Source organism: Aegilops tauschii, chromosome 2 (assembly GCF_002575655.3).
Source record: "Aegilops tauschii subsp. strangulata cultivar AL8/78 chromosome 2, Aet v6.0, whole genome shotgun sequence".
Lineage (NCBI taxonomy): Eukaryota > Viridiplantae > Streptophyta > Magnoliopsida > Poales > Poaceae > Aegilops > Aegilops tauschii.
Window position 1 is genome coordinate 645,748,475 of NC_053036.3, and position 14,678 is coordinate 645,763,152.

At 46.1% G+C, this 14,678-nt stretch overlaps 1 pseudogene; it reads left to right on the plus strand.

Annotated features, from left to right (window-relative positions):
* The first annotated feature begins 10,206 nt into the window (after positions 1-10,206).
* On the plus strand, positions 10,207-14,162 carry LOC109784307 (protein NRT1/ PTR FAMILY 5.10-like; annotated as a pseudogene).
* The last annotated feature ends 516 nt before the right edge of the window (positions 14,163-14,678 follow it).

Below are 14,678 nucleotides of genomic sequence, written 5' to 3' on the forward strand. Positions count from 1 at the left end.
CAAAGACCAACCACTTTCAAATTCATGAGAATAATTGTGTCAACTAAATGGACTTATCCAAAGTCACACAACAATTTTCAGAATTATTGAACATATATTTATTATATAATAAATATAGATCCAATTCAAATATTTATTGGATTAATTCAAAGGCCCATAATAATTGTTTCTGAGATTCTAAAAATATTGGTTTGAATTTTATCCCTTGCCAATATTTCCAGAGATTAACAGGAACATTTCCTTGGACTAGTTTGAAGAGATTTTTAGTGTTGATTATTTTTAGAAGGTTTCTGAGGCTTTGAGATTTCCTCAATTCAAATTTCATTTGAATTTAAACATGATGCTCACAAGGAAGCTAGCCTAGGTCAGACCAGAACTAGGGATGTGACAACTCACCCCCACTAAACAAGAATCTCGTCCCGAGATTTAAGACGTGAGGTGAGAAGACAGAGGGGATGCGAAGCTAACATGATCTTCACGATCCAGGTTGCACTTCATAAGAACGTCGATTCGATCATCATCTTTTTCTCGACATCTTGCTTTGAGAACTCCATCAAACATGACAACGAGAAGAAAGGGAAAATCTAGAAGAATCGATCTTTTCGAAGATCGAGCAACTGACAAACAACTCACGGAATGAGACATAAACCACCTCTTGAGCTGAGACACAAAACACACATCAGGGTGATGGGAAGAGACAGATGGCGAAAGTTCAAGTTGGTAGGCAACAATTCCACGCTTGGGTAAGATGGGACAAGAGTTCAAAGTAGCGAGGAAATAATTGCTACGATTCCATAACGGGGCACCTTAGGGAAGGTGGCTCGTAGAATTCTTCCCTTAAGTGGCAAAAGAATTACTTTTGATACAAGATCATTGAAACTCTTTATACCAGCCTAAGGCAATCACAATCGATCGTTTGGCGGAGTCCAAAGGAATGGCATATCCGGATTAAAATGGATGATGTGCACTACCTTGTTGAAGACAACGTAAGGAATGATTTTTGCTTATCATCAGAAATGGATGGGACCCATGGTAGGACCACTTTTGAAGAAGATCCTGAGCAGCAAAGGCTGAGAAGGGCAGCCCATGGGAAATTGGCACAAGGCGGTGCAAGCTAGGAACAAAATGCAAATGTCGGGAATGTTCCAACCATCATATCTGCCTGAGATTCAAATCTGGCTGGTAACAGGATATTTCAGACTGCATGTCCGGAAAAAGGAAGTTTGCAACACAAATCGACGAGAAGACGTTGCAAGATTCTCGGGAGATGGACTACGGTAGTAAGCTCCAAAACATGAGCTGGTTCTGCTACAAACATGTGAACACGTTGTGCCAGACAAGCATGCCCACATGGTAGTCTTACAATGAAACACTACCGAGTTCTGGTTGGGAACCATCAACGAGGATATCGAAGTTCTTTCATAAGTCCGGATTAGCTCTTATGAAGGAACTCCTTCTCCTTGAACAAGTCAGTTAGTGGCTTGGTGTGCTAGGGATACATATAGAATGAAGGTTGCAAGTCTCCAAACCACGGTATACGTCGCACATATGCATGACTGACTTGGAATGATTCCAGAGGAAGCAGAACAAACTTTCTCGAATTCACGGCGGCAACTTGCATCTAATGCACATGAATTAGAGTAAGTCACTTCTTTCATCCAACATATGCTTCATGAACGGAACACGAAGATAATGCTTATAAAGTTTCCAATACTAGCTGGATGTTCAACACGAGTCATGGAGAAGGTAGCAGTGTTGCTGATGGGCTCAACAACAATTCATCCAGGTTTCCATGGAGATGGAATTCCATAATTATGTGAACAAGTGATAGCATTGGTCAGACCCAAAAGATATAATGGTGTATGCTCGAGGGATCAACCACGAGTAAGACAACATTATGAACATCGTTGGTTCTGATTTGATTTGATGATAGCCCATACTCAAATCAAAGTCTTGATACGACAATAGGTCCAACAACTGACCACAGGGACCAATCGATGAAGATATCATCTATCTTCAACACACGCAAATATATCCCTTGAAATGAACTAAGCTGGCAAGCTTTTATCTTCCAACTCTCCAAGTTGTTGTTTAGCTTGACCAACTAGCTCAGGGGTATCCAACACGGATTCTTGGAGAAGGGGTGGTTTACAGGAAACCAACTTGATCACGAATTCAACATAGCGGTCAGGTGACAACTTGGTGATACTTCCGAGAAGATATTCGGAAAATCACGTACCACCGATATGTTGCTAAGCTCGAGAACAATCTTGCTTTTCAGGGCAAGACGATATGACCGAATAAGCAAGGACTAACACTATCCTAACTCATTAATCGAAAAGTGCACCGGAAATAAGGACTGGGTAGCACGATCAACCTTAGGATGTGATTCAGTAACCAACACGCTAAGGATGAAATTATTGTCCTTTAACTACCAAGCAACGCAGTTGCTAGGAGTATTGATTTCACGCATCACGATTCACTTGTCGGTGTTCCGGTTACAAACACGGGACCGAGAAATGAATGATGATGGCGAGGAGTATCACTGCGTCAAGAATTCACAAAAGGTGGTGCAATTCCTACGATATTCTCGACATAAAGGGGGTAATACTCGAAGGTAGAACAGAACAAAAGCTGGTTAGGCATTTGATCTGCGGAATACAACTACTTTGACCCAATCCCAAAGATGGACGAGGTACTGGAGTTTGTTTCTCCTAGTCATTCCGGATTAGAATGGCTTGACAGACCACAAGAATAATAGGCATCGATAACACAAATGCACAATTACTCCTGACTATCAATTGATAGACGAGGGCCAGAAAATAACTAAAGAGGGACAACCCAAAGGAACATATGTTTTTCTGAGTTGTGGATGCATGGATTAGTATGTCGAACAAATTCAACATATTTCTTCTGGATAACCCATGCAGAGGAGGAAGGACTGGCAGAGTCACAATATAGAAAGGGGAACTCATCGAGAGCACTCTTGTGGTGACCTTTTGGTTCAAAGAACTTCTGCCATGATGGTTCATGGTATTGGAAGAAGGATATACCACGGACCTCGAGGACTATCGCAAAGGTTACTAATATCCTAAAGGAACTAGCAAACACTACCAACATGAATGAGTAGAGTGAATCTCGGGCTCAAGAACCCAGAAATAGAATGCCTACTAACTAAATGGCATCACGGGATGCTTTCGAGAATAATGGCCAGAATCATCACACTGGGGATGCAAGCATTGCTAGATTACTAAGTGGTCCTCTAAGACACCTAGGGTCATAATAATAACTCCAACATATATGTCAAGGCAACAGAGTACCTCAACTCAACGATTAGTGTGGTTAATCTGGCCCAAAGGAACATCGAGAGCGGAAAGAAGGGATTTGCAAATGCATCAGATTATTTAGAAGCCTGGGATGACTCGGACAGCATAACGGCTGTAAATGCTCAAAAAGATTTAAGACATCCTGCAAAATGGTGGCGTAACCACTCGATCATCACAATATCAAGAATTTGAGGCCAGCTATGGATACACGGAAGTAGTAGGAACTGAAATGAAGCTTAAATCCATCAATCCTATGAGTCTACGGATTAGTAACACGTGATCCTGATAGAAAGATGAGAAGCCTAGTTCTTAATCCCCGTAGAAGAGAAGACGGTGACTTAGATCAGAAGGGCATAAGGTAAAGGAGTAAAAAGAGCCTTACGTTCCCTCCCACAATCAATTCCCTTATATAACTAAAACATTTCTAGACACAACTTCGACCAGTTTGGCTTGGTAAACCTACAGGCAGTCAGGCTCTGATACCAACGCTGTCAGGACCCCGATTCTAAGTCACACCGATCTAGCCTGTAACACCTCATATCACTTTGCGGCCTCACGCACGGTATTCCCACGGGTGTCGCCTTACCATGGCCCGGGACCGTTTGCGCCTTTTGGCTCACGTATATGATAGTGTCGCTAGCATCCATATGACAGAGAACCCGGGCCGACATGGCTAGTCATGAACCCAAAGCGGCACTAACGTATGGGGACAGGCATACATGAATCAACATCGAACGTGTCGGTCAGCAGCGTGTGAATCCGGGCTGTAGCACTGGGCTAACAGGACTCCGGGAACCCGGGCTGTAGCAGGCTAGGCAGGACTCCGGATGTCACCGCGTGACATTTCCCCGAAGGGATAGACACAGGAACGACGTGAATCACATGCCGGCCAGTCAGGTGTCCGGAGCAGTAGTGCTGGGCTAGCAGGACTCCGGTGAACCGGGCTATAGCGGACTACTATGGCTCATGGAAGCACAAGACTACATTTCCCCAAAAGAGAGGCTACCAAGGATAAACAACTAGGTTGTCGGATCCCACACATACCAAGCATTTCAATCATACACGCAATATGCTCGATATGTGTAAATACAACATGGCATCACAACATAACTCTACGACTCAAGTACTTATTCATTAGCATCCGAAGAGCCAGATATTACAAACATGGGTCTTTCGACCCAGCATTCAGAGCATACAAGTCAAACACATGCGGAAGCTTAACATGTCTGAGTACAGACATCTACAATGGAAAAGGCTGAGAAGCCTGACAATTTACTAGATCCTGCCGAGGGCACAAGATCGTAGCTGAGGTATCAAGCTAAACGTCGAAGTCCACATGGAACTACTAGCGAGACTGATGTCTCTCTGCAAAACATAAAATAAACAAACGTGAGTACAAATGTACCCAGCAAGACTTACATCAGAACTATCTACATATGCATCGGTATCAACAAAGGGGGTGGTGGAGTTTAACTGCAGCAAGCCAGCTTTGACTCGGTGGCTATCCTAACTACGACTGCAAGTAACTCTTTTGAGGTGGCGCACACGAGTCCACATATTCACCATATCAATACTCCACTATGGATCCGCTCCCGTCTCCCTACGAGAACGCCATCCATAGCACTCACGCTTATCTTGCGCATTTTAGAGTATCCACTTTCACTTGTCTATGAACTGTTATAGGCAACCCAGAAGTCCTTTACCGCGGACACGGCTATTCGAATAGATGATGTTAACCCTGCAGGGGTGTACTTCGACACACACGCTCTCACCACTTACCGTCGTTTACACGACATGTACTCGGCAACCTTCAAGCGGAAGCCCAACGTGGGTGTCGGCCACAGCCTACCTAAACACTCAAGTCTCTAGTCCCGGTTTATCGCCTATTCAGGTTCCATCCGCAGGGAGTCCGGCCGAGGTTTCCACATACGGCCCCAAACGATGTGTGCAGGGTTCCCGGGACACCAAACGGGCGACTCGGTACACCGTGCCACGAGCCTACCGCATCACAGCCCACCCCTCGGGTCAGCGCTGTCCACAGCCTCCAGCTTACTACAAACACCAGAAACTACGTGCAACTCCTGGACAGAGGACAAGGGTGATTAAGAAGCCGAGGGGGTCCATTGGTTTCGGGCCCAATGCGTGGTAGTAACTGTATCATGGATCACAAACACAGAACTCAGTTCCTGAGGACGGCTTCAATGAGACAACCCACCATGTACTCCTACATGGCCTCTCACCGCTACCTTTACCAAATCGTGTTCACACACTTAGCTCACACACAGTAGGACATGTTCATCACCATTCCAACTCATCCCCGATGAATCAGACCCGACTCAACTCTAAGCAGTAGCAGGCATGACAAACAAGCATGAATGGGTAGGCACATCAGGGCTCAAACAACTCCTACTCATGCTAGTGGGTTTCATCTATTTACTGTGGCAATGACAGGTCATGCAGAGGATAAGGGGTTCAACTACCGCAGCAAGTAACAGATGGATCGTTGTTGTCCTAATGTAGTAAAAGAGAGCAGGAGCGAGAGAGTGGGATTGTATCGGAATGAACAAGGGGGTTTGCTTGCCTGGCACTTCTGAAGATATATAACTCTTCATCAGTGTCATCGGACTCATCGTCGAAACCACGTCTACGGAGATGGGGCAAACACCGGCAACAGAGAAGGAAACACAATCAATGCAATGCACAATATGATGCATGATCATGACATAGCAAAATGAGTGTGTTGGGCTAATGCAACTACAACCAGATGGGTTTGAGCCATTTTGAACCAAAGATTCAACCCCAAACTCATCTTATGAATTTATATAGTGCTTTATCATGTTTTGATATAAACAGCAGGGTTAAGTTGCTTTAACATGTATGAAACCAGTACAGATGGATAGATTGGATTTTTCTGATCATTTTTCATATATAAATTATTTCATTTGGAGTTACAGATTAATATCTATAAATTTTAGAAGTTTAGGGTATTTTCTGGAATTTCCTGAATAATAATAAATCCAGAAAATGAATTATTGCGTCAGCACTGCGTCACTATGACATCAGCTGGTCAACAGCGCCTAACCAGAGTCAAACCTCACAGGTGTGGCCTATATGTCAGTGAGACAGGGGCTAAACCCGGTCAAACCCAATACTGACTGGGTTTGACCCTGCGGTAGGGCCCGCTGTCAGTGGCTGTTAGGGTGATTAGCTGGTTGGGTTAGCGCCTAATGACGTGCACGTCATCAATCGCCGGAGTTTCGCCGGCGACGACCGTTTCGCGCGGCGGAGATCGTCGGGACTCCGCTACGGCCCACGGTTTGAGGCGGGGTTTGCTCCTGCGTGCTCCTGGGAGCGAGCTGCGTCGACCAGTGGTGGTGGCCGGAGCTGCGGTGGCTAGGATCAACGGCGGCGGCCGGAGCTCGGGCGTCGGTGGTTTTGTTGCTGTAGCGTGCTAGTGGGTGAATGGATGCACTAGCGAGGCGCTACGAGGTGCGGTGAGTGTGTTAGGCACCCGCGCGTGACCAAATGGTCACCGGAGTGATGCTGGCGTCGAGCTCGCGCGGCGGCGTGCTACGGTGAGGAAGGGGGCGGCGTCTACAACAAGCAAACGGAGCAGAGAAGAGGGGGGTTCGACGCAGGGGCTCACAGTGGATCCAGTAGAGGCAACGGCGAGGCCGGGGACGGGCTGGAGCTCGCGAATCCCCGGTGAGGTCGCCGGCGGCCAGAGGTTGAAGACGAGGTCGGGAACGACGCTGCAGGGCTTCCGGCGGGGCGGGACTCGGTGGGGAGTAAGAGGGGGGTCGAGGCGAAGCTTCGGAGCACATCGACGAGGCGAGGCAGTGGCTCTGGGCGCGGTGGTGCTCGTCGGCGGCGACGGCGCGCTCGGGCATTCGCGGGAGAAAGAAACAGAGGGGGGGAGGAGCACAGGGAGAGTGAGAGGGGTCGAGGCGGCTGCGTGGCGTCACCAGAGAAGGCCAGGGCGTCGAGGGAGAGCGGCAAGCAGGAGGTGGCCGGGGCGCATGTGGGCGCACGGCGGCCACACGCCCTGCCTACTGGCCTGGGGAGGAAGACGACAGGGGAGGTGGAGGTGGGCTGGGCCAGCGAGCTGGGCCGGCCACAGGTAGGTGGGCCAGGTAGTCCTTCTCTCTCTCTGCTCTATTTCTGTTTTCTGTTTTCTATTTTTTTCAGTATGTTTTGATTTAGTTCAAAGACCAAACCACTTTCAAATTCATGAGAATAATTGTGTCAACTAAATGGACTTATCTAAAGTCACACAACAATTTTTAGAATTATTGAACATATATTTATTATATAATAAATATAGATCCAATTCAAATATTTATTGGATTAATTCAAAGGCCCATAATAATTGTTTCTGAGATTCTAAAAATATTGGTTTGAATTTTATCCCTTGCCAATATTTCCAGAGATTAACAGGAACATTTCCTTGGACTAGTTTGAAGAGATTTTTAGTGTTGATTATTTTTAGAAGGTTTCTGAGGCTTTGAGATTTCCTCAATTCAAATTTCATTTGAATTTAAACATGATGCTCACAAGGAAGCTAGCCTAGGTCAGACCAGAACTAGGGATGTGACAATGTCTCCCCTCGGCTTCTGCGCGTTAATAACCTTGTCTTCCACGTGTCGAGCGAATGCGGGGGGTTAGGGTATTTTTGCAAATAACACCCCGTTCAGGCCAGGAAGAGCGCCTATTTAAAGAGATGGATCTTAGATCCATTCAATATCTCGCGGAGAAAAATCCCCAAAGACTACTAGGAGAAGCCATTCCAACATAGCTAGCATTCCCAGTTCCTCCTTCGACTCAGAGAGAGGCGAGTGGGAGAGGTGCTCAGTGGCCCATAGCCAATTAGAGAAGCTGCAAACGCAGGGATTCCTCCCTCCTGCAGATCTGGTCCCTGTTCGAGCAGGGCAAGCTTCCTTTAACGGTGAAACCCAGGCGGAGGATTTTCCCAATCCATCCGGGAGGGAGCGAGTTTGTTTTGTCCCTTATCTGCTAAGGGGCGTTGGGTTTCCAGTCCATCCGTTCCTCCGGGGGCTTCTGGAATACTATGGCCTTCAGCTGCATAACTTTACTCCCGCCTCCATTCTGCATATTGTGGGCTACGTCGCTTTGTGCGAACTGTTCCTGGGCATTGAGGCCCATTTCGAACTATGAAGAAAGTCGTTCTGTCTTGTCCCGCGCAACCACCAGGGGCCAATATTTGAAGTGGGCGGAGCCGAAGTATGGCGCGTCGCTGATACCGGATACCGGTCCGGCACACCAAGGAAGGCAACTGAAGAATGGCCTTCCGAATGGTTCTATATAGAAGACGTCGCTCTTCCCGACCCAGTTGGCAAGGGTCTCCCAGAATTTGCAAGCGTTCTGTTGAAGAAACGTCACAGCTGGCGTCCCCGAAGTCTTGAAGAGGAGGACAGTGCGGAGGTTCGTCAGCTCCTGGGCAAGATAAGGATGCTTGCCCAGTCTGGTTTTACAATAGTAGAGGTAATGGCGACCTCTATAGTGCGAGGGGTTCAGCCACTTCAATACAGAGGGCTCCCAATGTGACACTACAATGTGACCTCCATAGTGCGAGGGGTCCAGTCTGCCGCGGCTTCCAGCTGACGGCTGTTGCGTCGACCTCGCACTTGCCGTTGGCACTTCGATGTCTCCCGTCCGCGTCTTGACCCTGGGGAGCTGTCGCCTTGGGTAGGTTAGCGCTACACAAGGAGGGGCTGCAACTGTAACTCCGCCTCCGCATGAACCGCTCGATGGCGAGCGCACGATGGTCGTGTGCTGATCGCTCTCTTGGCGATGCACCTTGCTGCCCCGGCCTGCATGCTGCTGCGTCACCTACGTTCGCAGGAGTAGTTGAGTGCTGCTGCATGGTGGTGGCCTGGTAGGTATGTGGGCTTGGTCCGTGCTCTCTCTCTCTCTATCTCTCTCTCTCTCTATTATGCATCTCCCCAGGCGGGCAGGCGCTTTCAAGATCAAGAGAGAAAAGGTCCTTGCATAAATGGTTTTTGCTTTTGGTGACATGATTTTGTACTAATACTTTAGGCATTAGCGCACGTATAATACTGGTTTTGACTCTATGAAGTGTCCCATACATAGTGTGTCTGTGTTTGAAGCGGGAGTGCTTCTTTCTGGGCAGCTCAATAGGAATAGGGTGTGTTTCATCACCATCAGCTAGCGATTCAGGACTTCGTACTAAACTGCTACTAAATTCACAAGAGGGAGCATTTCAATAAAAATATATCTAGCAATGGTTTATAATATCATGCATATATGTATGATGTATCAACAGTTCTTTTTAGTTCTACTTCATACCAAAAAATGAATTTGCAATGTCTGAACAAATATGAAGTATAAAATTATATTACGAAAGGGAATTGTTTGATTTTCAAAACTAATGAACTTGGACCTGCTTACAACACGTATTCATCAGTTAACTGCACTTCTTTGGGGTAATTACACTTTCAAATCTCCATAAGAGGGCAGAAACACTACTCTTCTCGAGATGATCTCAATCATTTGGACAGGCTCCACACTTCCCGTGCCAATTTATATGTTTTAAATTGCACTTCACTTCAGAGAGCGTTCACCAGTTAACTGAAACTTTTTGTGTTCTAAATTTTTATTACTCCAGTTGGTGTCTTTGGACTAAGGCCACTCTGGAGAGGTAACATTAGCACAACTGATGGTTGGTTTTTCTCCCCTGTTGACATTTATCTCCTTTCTTTAGATGTGAATACATCAATAGAATAAGGGATTTCTAATATTACTGTCTTACAGAGTTCACAGATTATTGAAGCTTTTTGCAGCTATGGAAATCTGACCAAACACTATTCAGTCTTATTTCTGAATTGAAGATATGAAGTGTAAATGTTCAGATATGTAATTTGCCAGCGATACATGCAGTGGTGGAGGTCGCCATCATCATAGCCTACTACGGCGTGTCGGCGAACCTGATCACGTACATGACGGGGCCACTGGGCCACTTCAACGCCGCCGCCGCTGCCGCCGTGAATGTCTGGTCGGGAACGGCCACCCTGATGCCGCTGCTGGGCGCCTTCGTCGCCGACTCCTGGCTGGGCCGCTACCGCTCCATCATCCTCGCCTGCACCCTCTATGTCATGGTAATTAAGGAAATCACCCCGCTACCAATTTGGGTTAGCTTGTCTTAATGGCTGCTTGAGAAACGACGCATGGACGTACAATATACACATATTCAGGCACATGGCAAAAACCGGTGGTACGAAATTTTAAGATTAACAGTCACCACAGTCGTCTTACCTCAATGAAAACGATGACTCTCGTTAAAATAAGATAATTCACCCTGATAGTATAAGCAAAACGTCAAACCTAGAATTACCAGTTCATCCAGCTGTTTGGTTAGTTAGGCTTGTCTTAATTTCAAATTAATGCACCAGCACCGTAAAGTTGAGTAGGCCACTACTTGACATGTCAAACTCGTCTAATTAAAAATCCAGCCGACCTAATTAATCATGCTCAACCCTCTTTACTCTTGCACAAGAAAAGATCCCAGTCTTTTCTCTTCCTCCCGTCGGCGTCGCCGGTCCGCCCCATCTTCGATAGCCTTTGGACCATGGAGATGCGGAAGACCTCGGCGCCTCGTAGGCGGGAAGGACCCCACTCTTTTTTCCTTGTTAGGTTCATTGACTTGGTTGGGCATGTGTGGCGGTGGTGATGTCCCTCAGTTGGAATAATGTCTCCCACGGTCTATCTCCGTCCCCATGTTGCATCTAGCATTGCCGGAGGGCGTGTGAAGGTGTATCTTGTCGGATCTCGCAGGATTCGATCAGTGCAGGTCTTTTGTGGATCTGTTTGGATCAGGTCTTCGTTCTTCTTTGTTTTGGTGTTTACAAGTTTGATCCTTCCCATCCACGACTTTCTTCATAGGCGATGGTTGCTCCTCTTGTGCACTAGTACTATGAGGCCTGGCACAACGACTCTCTGACCGTCTACTACAACAAGGTTTGTCCAGCTCTGGCGAGGGAGGGATGGTGTTGGCGGCGCGCCTTCGGCACGCTCCAGTGTTCATAGTGGTCGCTAGGTGGTCTACGGACCTAGTTGTGATGTTTATTACCTCTGGTTTGTACTGCCATGATTGAACATGAATAGATTGGTAATTTCTCGCGCAAAAATAAAAATAAATTATACTCGATCAAGTGCGACCCTGAGAGCAAACAGTGAAATGATGGTCAATTTCGATGTTGGAAACTCACTATGACTAATACTTACTACTTCCTCCTTCCCACAATATAAGATATTCTTGCAAGTTTTTTGCAAGTTGAAACTAACATGCAAAAATGTCTTATATTGTGGGACAGAGGGAGTATGTTTTAGACCATGCATGCCTCTCTTTTTTATGGGAAGATGATGTTTATTCCACTCATATACTGTATTAAATTGGGTAAATACGAAGAGACAGAAAACCAACACAAACACACGAAAAATATTCCGTATGTTTTAAACAACTATACAAGTACTAGAAGTCTCCCGTAAAAATTAAGCCCTAGACGTACATTAGCACACCAGGGCCTCCGATTTCCTCTGCCGCCCCAGCACCTGCCAATCCATGGTGTTCTGCCTTCTTCGTTGTCAGTACACACTATGCTAGCTAGTCGGCCCCAATTAACTTTAAGAAAATCTGTATCAATTGGGCGAGGTCATCAATGTCGCTATCAGACCTCATCTCGCCGAAGTTTGTATGAATTATTTCCCCATGTTTGTAATTGGGCATTTTGCTCCAAACTGTATAGCAATATTTTAAAAAAAATCGCATAAAAATATTTTTTAAAATTTGAATGTAGCTGTACCATAATCAACATAGTTTGAGATTATTAGTGATCTAGCAGGATTTGATCGGTGCTAGTCTTTTGTGGATCTGTTTGGATCAAGTCTTCATTATTCTTTGTTTTGGTGTTTACAAGTTTGATCCCCATCCACAACTTTCTTCATAGGTGATGGTTGCTCCTCTTGTGCACTAGTCCTATGAGGCCTTAGCACAACGACTCTCTGACTGTCTACAATAAGGTTTGTCCAGCTCTGGCGAGGGAGGGGTAGTGTTGGCGGCGCACCTTCGGCTCGCTCCAGTGTTCGTAGTGGTCGCTAGGTGGTCTACGGACCTAGTTGTGATATTTATTACCTCGGGTTTGTACTGCCATGATTGAACATGAATAGATTGAAAATTTCCGGCGCAAAAATAAAAATAAATCATACTCGATCAAGTGCGACCCGGAGAGCAAACAGTTAAATGATGGTCGATTTCGATGTTGAAAACTCACTATGATTAATACTTACTACTCCTTCGTCCCACAATATAAGTAATTTTTGCAAGTTTTTTGATAGCTTTAAGTACGTCTTAGCTTTTAGTATGGCAGGTAATATGTGCATTTCACACTAAGAAGTGCTTCTCGACCATTTATTCCACAAACACTCACAAGTCTAAACTACTCATGTACATGCAGGGCTATGGCATGATCACTCTAGCATCAACACTCCTGTCTCAGCGACCGTCTGCATCCCTTGACAATGACTCCTCGTCTTCCCCTTTTTCGCTGGAGGTGTCCTTCTTCTATGTCTCCCTCTATCTCATCACCCTCGCGCAGGGTGTCAGCAAACCTTGTGGCCTTGCCTTCGCCGCAGATCAATTCGACCCCAACCACGCTAGGGAGTTCACCGCCCGGAGCTCCCTCTTCAACTAGTGGCACTTCTCCATAGCCATTGGCATCAGTTTCGCTGTCATCGTTGTCAGTTACATCCAGGAGAATCTTGGTTGGGGAATTGGCTTTGGCATGCTCTGCACCATCATGATTTGCGCTTTTGTCGTCTTCCTCCTTGGCATTCCCACCTATCGCCTCCATGTGCCTATCACTGGCTCTGATAACCCTTTTGCTCGTCTTGGTCGTAGTGTCTTTGCACTTGCTAGGAACTCAAGCTTATGCGTCTGCGCTAAAAGACATCATCATGAATATGAAGATGTCGCAACCAGCATGGAGGAGGCACGATGCGTGCTACAACTACTGCCGATCTGGGCGGCATGCCTAGCTTATGGTGTGGTGATCGCGCAGATCATGACACTCTTTAACAAATAGGGACGCACCCTAGATCGTCGTATTGGTGGCCTAGAGCTACCTCCGGCCACATTGCAGGCATTCTGGCCGGCAGCTGGCTTGCTGTTTGCGCCCATCTATGACCGTGTTCTAGTTCCGGCACTACGTTGCGCGACGGGCACCCCATCGGGGTTGACGTTGTTGCAGCGAGTAGGTACGGGCATGGTTGTGTCGATGGTCGCCATGTGTGGTGCGGCATTAGTGGAGACCCAAAGGTTGGAGATGGCACGAAAGAACAACCTGGTTGACAACGCCAGGGCGATCATACCGATGAGTTGGGCATGGTTGGTTCCACAGTATGTGATGATTGGGGTGGCCGACGTGTTTGTGTTAGTCGGGATGCAGGAGTTCTTCTATGACCAAATGCCTAGTGAGCTTCGCAGCCTTGGCATAGCGCTCTTCTATAGCGTGATGGGAATCGGTGGCTTCGTCAGCGGCGCTCTCATATCACTCATTGACCACATCACCTGCAGCGGTGGGGGCGAAAGCTGGTTCTCTGACAACCTCAATCGCGCCCACCTCGACTACTTCTACTGGTTGCTCGCTGGCCTGAGCGCTGCCGAGCTTGTGCTCTATATCTACATCACCAGAAGATATGTCTACAAGGAAAAGAGAGTCGGTTGAGAGTGACAACCTAGCACTAGCACTTGTACGCATCAATCATATGATATGTTGTATGATCTGCAAATAAATTTTCACTCCATTGGACTATGGTCACTTATGTGATACTTGAAGAATGTATATCTTTGATTGGTTTATGAAACCAATTTCATATTTATTTCATCTTTTTGTGTTGAGTGGCACTTGGCTTTATAATAACCTTGATGGCATATGCCAGAAACCTACCATTTTTTCGTCTACTAAGAAACATTGTGACATAAGATGTACTATAAGCTGATTAAAGCCATAGTCGTAACTATGGCTACCATTTTTGTGTGAAATGTTTTATGCCCAATCGAGCAATGATTTTTTTTTTAAATCTGGTTTGGCTTCTTTGTTTTCCAGCAACTCATTTCGCATTTGATATTTTGTTGAGGTTTTATTTCTGGGAATGGCTATTAGCCGGTTTACCCATTCTAAATTTTATTCTTATTTTTGTTTGTGGCTTTTCTGTTTATACTTTTTTATCTTCTTTCCTTTTTTCTTTAAAGAAATAAAATTTGAATAATATATATGTTTTTCAGATACATGCTATGGCATTTTAAAATTGTCAACG